The sequence below is a fragment of the Pleurodeles waltl genome, chromosome 8 (assembly GCF_031143425.1).
Source record: "Pleurodeles waltl isolate 20211129_DDA chromosome 8, aPleWal1.hap1.20221129, whole genome shotgun sequence".
Lineage (NCBI taxonomy): Eukaryota > Metazoa > Chordata > Amphibia > Caudata > Salamandridae > Pleurodeles > Pleurodeles waltl.
The window spans coordinates 450,215,440-450,227,659 of record NC_090447.1 but is presented as its reverse complement, the minus strand read 5'-3'; the positions used below and the strand labels follow the sequence as shown (position 1 = coordinate 450,227,659).

The following is a 12,220-nucleotide window of genomic DNA, read 5'->3' as shown; positions in this document are numbered from 1 at the left end:
CAGAAGGAGCAAAACGCATTTAAATGTTGTTTTTGTGCAGGAAGGTGTCCCATCCTGCACAAAAACAATCATCCCCACAACACAGGCACCCTTCCACCATGGCTCAAGGGTGCCTGCTTTGGCGCTAGGCAGCTGATTTAGTGCTGGCACAGGGGAGAACACAGGGATGAGCAGTATTAGTGCCGGCGCAGGGGAGAACACAGGGATGAGCAGTATTCTTGTAAATACTGCGCATCCCTGCGTTCTGGAAATGACAAAGCTCAGGCAGCATAATTGCTTCCAGCATCGCTGTGCGCCATTTCATTGTAAATGAGACCCATAATCTCTAATTGAAACAGTTAAACTATGAGTCCTATAATGCATGATATAGGTTAACGAGCGAGGGGGCGCTTGTAAGGGACCCCTTGCTTTTTTGTTAATATGAGCTGTTAGCAACAAAACCTTACATTAGAAAGAGCTGTTCACACTGCAAGTGGCAGGATAGCTAAATGTGAACATGATTCAACAAGAGTAGGGAAAATGCAGGAGAGAGATAGAGACTGAAGAAGGAAAGTGGTGAAAGTAAGAGGGATAAAACTGCTAATAATGTAAGAGGAGCAAGAGAGTCGTTGAGACACGAACGGAAAGTGGAGACAGAGAGAGCCAAAGGGTGGTGGTGGGAGAGGGCTTAGAGGGGAGGAGAGAGACAAAGGGAAGAAGAAAAGTTGGGAATGATGAGATAGAAAGAGAAAAACTAGAGAAAGAAGGCGAGACAAACAGTTAAAAAGGCAGAGAAAGATACAAGTGGGAGGAATGTAAAAGAGAAAGACCAAAGAAGAGTGAAGAAAGAGAAGGTGGAGGCGAGGAAGGATGGTAAGTGGAGAGGAAAGGATGTTTATTGAGATGGAGAGAAAGTGATTGAGCAGCTGAAAGATGGAAGGGGGAAGAAATACAGAGGATGCCAGACGTTTCCTGGTGTGTAACAAGGAGAGCACTGATTCTGCCTCACTCAGACTACCTTATCTTCTCTGTGGTCTAGCTGGATTAAGAAGCACGCAGTAAGGCAGACGTCACCAATTTCTGGAGGAAAGAGCGTAATCTGAAGGAGAATCCCCAAGTGGGGTTTCCTTGCCATAGTGATAATGACACTGATGTATCCCCTCAGTGTCGAGGTGTAAATGTATTCACTGACTCTCCTTGGTGCCAGGAGCCAAGCTGACAAGCCTAGTTGCTCTAACTCTCTCTGTGCTATTTGCCTGTGCCTGCTTTATAACAGTGAGATGCAGCAAGAAAGGCTCCTGGTATCAGTTCATGCATACTTTACGACCTCCGCATCAGGCCTGATAGGCCAATGTATCCATAACCTGTGTCAAATTGTTTCGGCTGTTGCATCTTTTCCAAGCTCCATTTTAGACCACTACATTTTATAAATGTGTATAATTTCTGAATATAATATCTTTACATGCCCACAACATGATTGTTCCTCTCACAAAGTATCACTCAGTGTCACGTGTAAGGCACTGAAATGCAACACAAAAGCTCACTGCAAATGTAGGAATGCCACACATGTAAACACTAGAAACCGAGCAGTTACGAGTGCAGAGTCATTTAGTGGTGACTAGGGGTCTCACGTGCAGCCCGTGACTTGCCCCTAGCAACCTCTGGCACTGGTAGGTATAGACGGCAAACGAGGTCTGAAGCTCAGTATCATCGGAATTGAACGGACGGGCCCAATGTAGCACATATTATCACCCCGTTTACCACTCAAGAACATGGCAGTGTACAGATCGTCCATGTTAAGAAGGGGTGGGAAAGACGACTGGACACGGGACAGAAGTGTGCTCTGAAAATGTATTGTATGTAAACCCAGCGAGTCTCATTCGCATTAACAAATCTCTGAAAAATGTTCGAAAAGCAACTGGAGTACCAGCAGCAAAAACAGCTCTCAGGGAACTACAGTAGTATGATCATAGTTTAAATGATAGTAGGAAAGCAGCATATTTTGCAGCCTAAATAATGTATTTGCAAACTCATGTTCACAGAAAGCAGGAGGGGCCTCTATCCGGGTCTGGTGATTCTCTGGTTCATCACATGGTGCAGGTACATTTGTTATACAATGTTTACAAGATAGGAGGGTTTAGCCTGTGGGCGTATGCTGCTGTCTGTGAAGGGCCATATAACGCAGCCTCATGAGGGAGTCCCATGAACACAAAAGACTCCAGCGTGTGCCTGTACAGCTCAGAGATTGTCACACAAGTCAATCGCTGCTAACTTGAAAGCAGCCTTCATCCAGCCTGCCCAGGTCCTTCCCCAGTGCACCCACAGCTGCTGCTCAGGGTGTGAACCACCACTCACTTGGACTGGAACCAAGGTAAATAAAGGATGTAAGGGGGGGGACATGCTTACTGTTGTACGGTCTGATTATGGCTACACTACAAACCTGACTTAAGTCAGAGAGTGATTGCCCTAGTTTCTTTCTTGTGTTTCTAATGCTCTGCAACAGATTATACCTTCTCCAGAGGCCAGGACTGGTGTTTTTCTTATTTTATTAAATTCAGTTCCCTTTTACAGAGCCAGTGGGGAAACACAGGCAATAAATACAGAAAAGAGGTGCCTGGTAGGAGAGACTTTACAGTAGGTGTCTCCAACCAGTTGACTGCGAGCTACCAGTAGTTCCCAGACCCCTTCAAGGTAGCTCACAACCTGGAATTCATTTTTAAATACGCACAGGGTCACATTTTTCCTTTTAAAGTTACAAGAAGGCTGTGTTTATTTTACATTATCAACAGGCTGCAGATAGCAGGGCCTTATAAGAAGCACTGCTGAAGTCAGATTTATGACCAAGTCACAGAGGTGAAGAACTGAAGCACTGGGGTACTTAAACTTTAAATAAACGTTCTTGTCAGGTCAGTATTGGAGGTGAGAACAAAATCATGTTTCTCAATACTTTTAAACCAGAGAAAATTGAAATTAAAAGTTACCTTATGAAAAGTGAACTTTTCATTTTAGTTTTCTCATTTTTTTTCCAAAGTGTTGCATTTACAAACAGCAGACCTCTTTCTCCCAGTGCCCATTAGAACACTGTGCCATATTTATAACTGAAAAATACAGTCATTTTTATAGAAAGAGAAATTTATATTTAAAGTGCAGAAAAATGTTCCATATTATGGACATTTTTGCACTCTGAAAGGTTGCACTAGAATGGTTGTATGTTTGTGTTCTACCTGTAATAGTGCCCCATATGGCGAAAGGTATGTACTGTGTCACAAGTACATAAGACATAGGCTGTCTGTTACCCGTACACATATATCCCATTCATATGCACACGTTCATACATTCCCAAAGACCACGCTCTCACTTACACGCCTGGCAGCCCTGTCATAGTGCCCTTAGTCAAAGTATTTTACTCAAACCTTAGTATCTGGCTCCAAGGACAATAGGCTTAAAGTCAAGGAAGCTTGGTTTCAGGGTGTCAGGTAACAATGCATAAGTTGTTTAGTTTGGGTAGCTCACAATGATTTTAACTGATCAGAAGTAGCTCTCGGTACAGAAAAGGTTGGAGACCCCTACTTTACTGCTTGAGATGTATTACAGGAGAGAGGTACATTACAGGGGATGTCCTTTGCATGAGGGTGGGTTAGGCACTTTAGAGAATAGGTGTTCAGCAAGGGAGAAGCGTATACAGGATGTGCATTGTACAGGAGAGGGATGTGAGGGCTGCTTGACACAAGTGGCATTGTTTACAGAAGTTACTTCACAGAGTCTGGGCTTTACAGTAGGTGTATTTTACAAGAATGGGATTAAAGTAAAGAGGTGCTTACAGGAGACAAGCGTTTCATAATATAGGGGTAGCGCTCTGTGAAGCAGGAGGAGGGGCCAGCCGCCACACGCTAGGGCAAGGAGCCCTTTAAAAACATTAACGCGCTCCCGCTGCCGCGGGTAGCGCTCTGTGAAGCAGGAGGAGGGGCCAGCCGCCACAGGCTAGGGCAAGGAGCCCTTTAAAAACATTAACGCGCTCCCGCTGCCGCGGGTAGCGCTCTGTGAAGCAGGAGGAGGGGCCAGCCGCCACACGCTAGGGCAAGGAGCCCTTTAAAAACATTAACGCGCTCCCGCTGCCGCGGGTAGCGCTCTGTGAAGCAGGAGGAGGGGCCAGCCGCCACACGCTAGGGCAAGGAGCCCTTTAAAAACATTAACGCGCTCCCGCTGCCGCGGGTAGCGCTCTGTGAAGCAGGAGGAAGGGCCAGCCGCCACGCGCTAGGGCAAGGAGCCCTTTAAAACATTAACGCGCTCCCGCTACCGCGGGTAGCGCTCTGTGAAGCAGGAGGAGGGGCCAGCCGCCACACGCTAGGGCAAGGAGCCCTTTAAAAACATTAACGCGCTCCCGCTGCACGGGACGCGACCGGGCGAAGCCCGGGCCAAGGGCAGGCCCGTCCTTGCCCGTCATTGCCAGGAAGAGCCAGGGCAGGGCCACCCCCCTAATGTTTTAAACTAGGTAGGCTCAAATGTGATGCCCCTTAAAAGTAGTGCGTCTGGGTTTATTTAAGTATAAACATCCTTACCTATATCACACTACCTTTCAATTAGGGCCTATCGGCTTCTGGAATATATTATCCAAGGTATTCATAAATCAGTTGCGGCTTCCGTTAGTATCCCGGCAGGCAGCGCGGCACCGAGGAGCCCCGGCCTGGAGACCCCGGCAAATGGTGTGCCCCGGAAGTCGGTGGATTAATTGAGTGCACCTGCATACACGACGCTGGCTGCGAGGATCGCGGGCTCCGAGCAGGGGAAGCGAGACAGTGACGAGGTGTGGAGGCAAAGACGGAGCAAAGACGGAGCAGAGCAAGGGGCTCTGTCGGTGTTTGTATACTGCCGAGACCAGGGGACTGTATGTAGGTTGTGTATATCACATTTTGTTTTCAAGCAGCCCTTATTACCTTATTATTTGTGTGTAACTTGGAAAAGCCTTATTCGATTTTAAAGTGATAATTTGTGACTGTTAAGCATGTCAAAGCAAAAAGTCCCCTCTATACCCCAGACATTGGATAATTATTTAGTGAAGATTGTTAGTAAAATTAATTGCGAGAGGAGACAATCCCTAGGGCTTAGCAGCTCTCCCCCATTATCTAGTGTGCAACTTTCACCTGCTCCATTGGCTCTGGATGACAGTAGTAGTGTCTGCACTAATTCCGGTGTTCCTGATAGGGAAGTGATTATGCAGAATACTTCTACTTTAGCCGATCTAGAGGTTTCCACTGATCCCATAGTGCAACATCCACCCACCCCACTACCTAGAGTGGTTAGAGCATGTAGAAAGACCCAGACTAAACGTGGGGGTGCTCGGCCCGCAAAAAAAAGATTAGTTAGCCCCCTCAAGAATCCAGATAAGGATGAGGATAATACGGCAAATATCGACGACGTTAAACTAGATGCAGAAAAAACAAAAAACTTAGTAAGTATTATTGACTTAAAGATTAAGGGTATTGTCAAACCCCTTATGGTAAAAATTGATCAGCTAACCGCGGAGGTTAATAGATTAGGCGATCTCCTCAAAAAAACACTGGTGGAAGCAGATAGTGTGTCAGCCCCAATAACAATAAGCAATCATGATACTCAGGTTGCTCCCCCCGGTGATGTTACAGGTTTAGATATTAGTAGGAGTGTTGTACAGAACTACTCGACAGCACAGTCCTTAGCCTGTAATGATAGCCAGGTTGTTTTAATACCTGATAGAAAAGAGGATTGGACTGAGGTAAGGCGAAGGCGCGCCATTAATCTCCCTCCTGATTGCGCACCATATGTGGTAGTTTTAGCTAATGTTCCCCCTGTTGCAAAGGGGAATCATCAGGAAACCCACGAGTCTTTAAAAAATAAAAACGTTTCCTGGATGCACAGGCATTGTGGATTCCCAACTGAACTCTCAGATCAAGTTCTGACTACCAGAAGGGTAAATTGGATAGGGAGCTCTAAGAAAAGTTTTAGTGGTGACTGTGTCATTATAAACTTTAAACACCCTCAACATGCTGCCACTGTATTATTAAGAGCTGCCTCATTACCAATTACTGATAATAATGTGTGTGCCCGCTCGCTTGCTTTCTTTTACAGCCATCACATTAATGCCCCTTATGGGAGTAGAGGAAGTAGATTATGCCCTGCTACACACAGGCTATACCCTGATATTTTAATGCAAAACCGGTTTCAACCCCTAAGTTCTCTGGATGCAAATGATTGACTTAATGAGGGAGGGCAGTTCTTACCCCAGGTGATTATTATTCCCTGTGTGGATATCGGTATAGACAATACCATGGCCCAAGAGATGCCCAACAACACAGAAATTGAATTGGCGGTGGATATAAGGGCACCGCCCGATTGTGGGGACATAAGCAATTCAAACCAGAATGCGAATTGGGGACGAAACAATGGTATGGTGCCTGATAGTAATTGTGTTAGGGGTAAGGATACTATTACTATTGTTTGTTGGAATGTGGCAGGGCTGAAATCGAAGGAGAGGGATCCGGGATGGTTAACGTTTGTTAATGCCCATGACATTTTATGTCTTCAAGAAACATGGTGTAAAGATGAAGTTAACTATGAGGGATTCGTTTCTTACAATTTACCGGCGTTGGGAGGTGGTATAGGTAGAGCGAAAGGCGGTCTCCTTATACTTGTAACGATCTGTCCTCCTATTGTGGTTAAAAAGTATATACCTGTAGGGGACCTTGTGCAGATCCTCTGGCTTGTGGATGACAAAGACCATAATGTTTTATTGATTAACTATTATAATAACATTTTTGATGTTACCCGGGTCAAAGTAGTAACAGACTTAGCAGGCGCTGTCGAAAACTTATGTTTGGAACAGAATGTTGTATTTGACTTCATCTGGGTAGGGGACTTCAATACTACTTTGTGCGATTTGTCTACACAAAGGGTTTGTGGGGTTACTAACAGTGCCGGCTGGGATGTCCCGCATTTTGGACATAACAGTTATGGGGAAGCACTGCATAAGTTCATGGGCTGCTATGACCTGGAAATAGTGGAGTGCTGTAAAGATGTTAATGGTTTACCCATTCCCACTTTTAAAAATTGGCACACCAGCTCGGTCATTGACCATGTGATCACATCTTCTAATATTAGTTCTTACTGTGATCCACCAAGAATTGAAGTAACTACCCAAAGTGACCACAACCGTATTATTCTGGACACTACCCTTTGGGCCGGTAGTTCGGTGGATGTGGGAATTATTATTTCTAATGTAGAACCACATAGGACTAACGGTGTAAGGCTAAGATGGATTGGTGAAAGAGCCGATGATTTAACTAGCTCCATAATTAATGAGAGCCTGCTGGACATTGCTTATATTTTAAAAAATAGTTCTGACTCTGAGAGGGTTTTATATTGTTTTAATCAAATTAATAAAGCTATTGATGCCAAGTTTACCAGTCTCAATAGTAGGCAAAGTAGGAACGGACCGAGATGGTTTAATCACCTTTGCACTTCCGCACTAACTGGCCTCAATCAGGCTTTAGCAGCGAGGCCCAGGGACAAAAAAATGGTAAATAAATTAAGAATGGAATATAAATGTGCGCTCAAACAGAGGAAGGGTGAACTGCAGCAACAGGCTTGGGATTCCCTCAACCAAGCTGCTGAATTATCAAATTGTACATTATTTTGGGCCACGGTCAACTCGCCTTTTCTAAGGGATGAAAAAACACCACAGTTGACTTCTAATGTTTCTAGCGAGGGTTGGATTGCACATTTCTCCAGCATTTTTGACTCTGATAAAGACAATGATCCTAGTCCCAATAAGTGGCCCACTCTGCCTTTGGATATATCTGTTAGTGAGGTCAAATATGGTATACGGGCTAGCAAAGGAGGGAAAGCTCAGGGCCCGGACGGGGTACCTATAGACGTTTATAAAGCTGCGCCAGATGTCTGGGGCCCCCTTTTAACCATTGTTTTTAATGTTGCCGTGTGTGCCGAGGCCCCTGTAACTTGGGGTGAATCAATCATTGTGCCAATTCATAAAAAGGGAAGTAGATCTGATGCTAAGAATTACCGCCCGATCTCTCTCCTTGACTCTTCAGTCAAGGTTATGAGTAGAGTGATGTTAGTAAGATTAGAGGAATGGGCTGAGCAGGATAGCATACTGGCTGATAGCCAGTATGGTTTTAGGAAGGGACGAGGTACGCTCGACCAGTGCATCAATCTTGATCTACTGATCGGGAAGTATACTGAAGCGAAACCCGGTTCCCTGTATCTTTGTTTTGCTGACCTGAGCAGCGCATTCGATATGGTAGATCATTCCATTTTATGGCCAACTCTGTTAAATTTAGGAGCCCCAGAAGGCATAATCTTTTTCCTCGCTAGGTTATACGAGAAATTGAAAACCAACGTACGTTTTGGAACCAGAGGAGAATGTACTCCAAAAATCTGTGTTACACGAGGAATTAGACAGGGTTGTGTTTTGGCACCTCTCTTATTTATTTTATTTATTAATGGAATTGATGATATTTTAAAAAAGGTTAATGCTGATGCTCCTCAGATCAACGGTGTTCCGGTGCCGGTATTACTATATGCCGACGACGCTGTTTTACTCTCTCGAACACCTGTCGGATTACAACGACTAATGGATAGTTTTTCCTCCTTTATTAAAGATAGAAAACTAGTAATTAATAAGGGAAAAACGCATACCATGACCTGCGGAGCTAAAGCCAAAACGTTAAATGCCTTTTTTATAGACGGCGAAAAGGTGCAACAGGTGGATACATTTTGTTACCTAGGTATTACCTTCTCTAACGACAGGAAATGGAACAATGAATTTAATAACATCCGGAATAAAATGGCAAAAAATGCTTATGGTATTTATAGATTTGCTGCAAAAGTTGAGGATCGTCGAACCAGGGATATGCTCAAGATTTACCAAGCTAGATGTGTGACTATTGCTCTGTATGGGGCAGGAGTATGGGGTTATAGCTGTACCTACAACTTACAGTTGGAGGAAAATATGTTTTTAAAAAAGCTCCTGTTTTTGCCCATCTCTGCCTCAACTGAATTAAGCCATCGCGAATTAGCCATTAATTATTTAACTGATCTGATATCACTTAAACCATTGATGATCTGGCGGTCTTTTTGGCTTGGCGATGAGAAGCTACTTAACAGAACTATTGTTGAGGATTGCCTACGTTTGGATAAATATCGAGATATTCCCTGGGTTAAATATGTTGTTGTCTGTTTTTCAGACATTTTTAATCTGAATATTTTAAATAATCCTAGTGCAGCAACTACGATCTCCAAATCAGAAATGAAAAGTATATTTCTAACTTATGCAGAAAGGAAACGAGCAACCATAGCCGGATCACTGTCCTCCGTCATTTTTTATAATAGATACAATCTAATGGAGGGTTTTCCATCTTACCTAACTATGGTGACTAGGAATTCACATAAATTTGTGCTAACCAGACTAAGATTTGGGATGGCACATTGTTTAGTAGCCCATCCAAACATTAAGAAACACCCGATTGGGCCATGTAGGTGCGATAATGTATCTACACAGAGCACTGTGCACCTTCTGCTGTTCTGTAAACTGTATACATGTTTTCGTATAGTATTTTTGAAACCTCTGTTTGTTAAATACGGAACACGTACAGTTAAACATGCCATGGCTTTAATTTTTAATCTGCAATCGGCAGATATTTGTTTTTATACTGCCACCTTTTTAAATCAGTGCATCAATTCCAGGAAAAGTATGAGTTTTTAATGTATTTCATTATTCATTTTATATATTTATGAATGACCATATGTATTACTCAATGAGCCATTAACTATAATTAATAACTGTAAGTTTTAATTGCAATGTCTTTGTAAATATGTACTGTTGTCTTTTTTTTTTCTTCTTTGTTCATGCTTTTATGGTCATTTATATGTGCTGAATAAAGTTTTATGAATTGAATTGAATTGAATTGAATATAGAGATGGTTTAGGTAAAAGATGTGTTTTGCTGGAGGGGGCTGTTTACACAAGAGAGGTTGTTTAGAGAAAGGGTGTTTCACAGTGTACGTGCTTTAGAGTAGGTGTACTTTAAAGCTGTAGGATGCATAACGAATCGGGTGCATTAGAGGAAAGGGAGGGTTTACTGGAGGGGTCCTTTGCAGAGAGAGATTCTTACGAAAGAGGGGTACTTTACAGGAAGGAGATTGTTTATATAACAGATGTGCTGTACAGAAGACAACTGCTTTACAGAGGAAGGGAGCTTAGGAAGACAGAAATGCCTCGCTAGAGAAATGTTTTACCAGAGGAGGGTACTGAAGAGCGTGAATGTGCTATAAAGAGGAGATATGCATTGAAGGAGGCAGTCCTATAAACAGAAAAGGTTCTTTCAAAATAGTGAATATTTGAAGGAAAGGTGGGTTTGAAGGAGGAAGGTGTTCTAAAGGTGAGTTTTGAGTAAGAAATGTTCTTTAAGACCATTACTCTAGGCAGTGGTTCCCGGTCTGTGCGCCACGGCTCCTCCAGTGCACTGTCAAAATTAGCCAGGGGTGCTGCAAACAGATGTGCACCATTCGCACGGTTTGGGAACCACTGGCAAGTGAACACTCCTGTGATGTCGGATCTCGCTAGCATTGAAAGAGTTACAGCTGTCCCTATTAGTGGGCACACACACAGACATCTCAGCAAGGTTGAAACCTAGCACCAGCAAAAACTGCTACCTTACATCTATAAATCCTAGGGGCTTTTTCTACTTGGGTCCGGACATTACTCCTGCACAGCCTCGTCTGTTTGGAGAAACAGATGCAACTGACACGAGGAATCCTAAGATTGCAAATGCCTTTTTAAACTATTTCCTCACAAGCAGCGATCTCCACGTTGGCATTTAATTATCTTTATTTGTGAAAGAGGATGACGCAGACTTGCAGAAACTAAGAAACAGAGTAATGGTTCTAGCATTTCAAATTTCAGATTTGCCGCAGAAAGTAGTTCGTTTTTTGTTAACATGTGCTATTTATGAGACTTTTTCTACTGGGCACATGTAACTAGTTGTTAAAGAGACACAGAATGGTGTCTTGTCATATTTTGCATGACTATATAGATACACTCTTTGCAAGCGCCTCCACACCCTCTCCTTTGGAATTACGCCATCAATCCTAGTTTCATTGACTTTCATTTTTGTCCTTGAACTCTATATGTAATAGCTGTGAGTAATCCCTTCTGCCCAAGATGTACCCCCATAATTTTTACTTTTGTACCCTAGATTTTTTACCTCTATCCGTGATTGGCATCTGCTGAACAGGCCTTAGCCTGTGTATGCTTATTTTAAAATTTCAGTCAGTTCTCATACAATGCAACGCTTTTTAGCGTTGAGCTGCCCAAATTAGTAAACAGGACACTATAAATTGGCTGCACATGGCCACTACTATTGTCTTATATGAGGGGGGGAGTGTGTATTTGTTCTTGCATTGCCTAACATTTTTTCAAACTTTATTTTTGTCAACCATGACTTATTAGCATGTGGCTTTGTGCTAACAAAGCAGCGGTGTCCACACAAACTCCCAAATATACTATTTATTACCTATATATTATATTTTGATTAGCAGCAGCATATGCACAAACATTTGTGTTCGATCCTTTTTGTCTAAACGCAACAGGTAAGTCTAAGATCTTCAGATTTTTCCTTTTGTGCATTATGGAGTGGTGTTCCTCTATTAGTTCTATCAAACAAGTACAAATATTAGGAGCATGCACAAGTTAGGTCTATGTGATCCTTTTGGGCAATTTCTTGTGGTGGGTGCACTACCACTCTAAGGGGCATATTTATACTCCGTTTGCGCCAAATGTGCGTCAAAAGTTTTGACGCACATTCGGTGCAAACCTTGCCCCATATTTAAACTTTGACGCCCGACCCCGCGGATGTCAGAATTCCACCGCATGCGTCATTTTTTGGAAGCGGGAAACTGCCTTGCGTTAATGATATGCAAGGTAGGCGTTCCTGCCCAAAAAATGACTTTAAGGTCTGTGCGCCTTATTTATACCCCAGCGTCATTTTGACGCACAGGAGGGGGTGGGCCTTAAAAAACAGCACAAAGCCTGATGTGTGCCGTTTTTTAACACCTAGGTCAGAGCAGGCATCAAGGGATCTGTGGGCTCGAAAGGAGTCCAGAGGTGCCCTCCCCTGCCCCCAGGGACACCCCCTGCCACCCTCGCCCACCCCTGGAGGACACCCATGGATGGGGGGACCCATCCCAGGTAA

At 43.6% G+C, this 12,220-nt stretch overlaps 1 protein-coding gene across 1 annotated transcript in view; it reads left to right on the top strand.

The window, feature by feature from the left end:
* Positions 1-2,186: 2,186 nt before the first annotated feature.
* The window catches only part of LOC138250026 (lysozyme g-like), a 144,999-nt gene continuing 134,965 nt past the window's right edge, over positions 2,187-12,220 (top strand). Inside the window, exon 1 of the mRNA XM_069204383.1 lies at positions 2,187-2,350. The gene's annotated coding sequence lies outside the window, so the exon portion shown is untranslated. The remainder of the gene's footprint in view (positions 2,351-12,220) is intronic.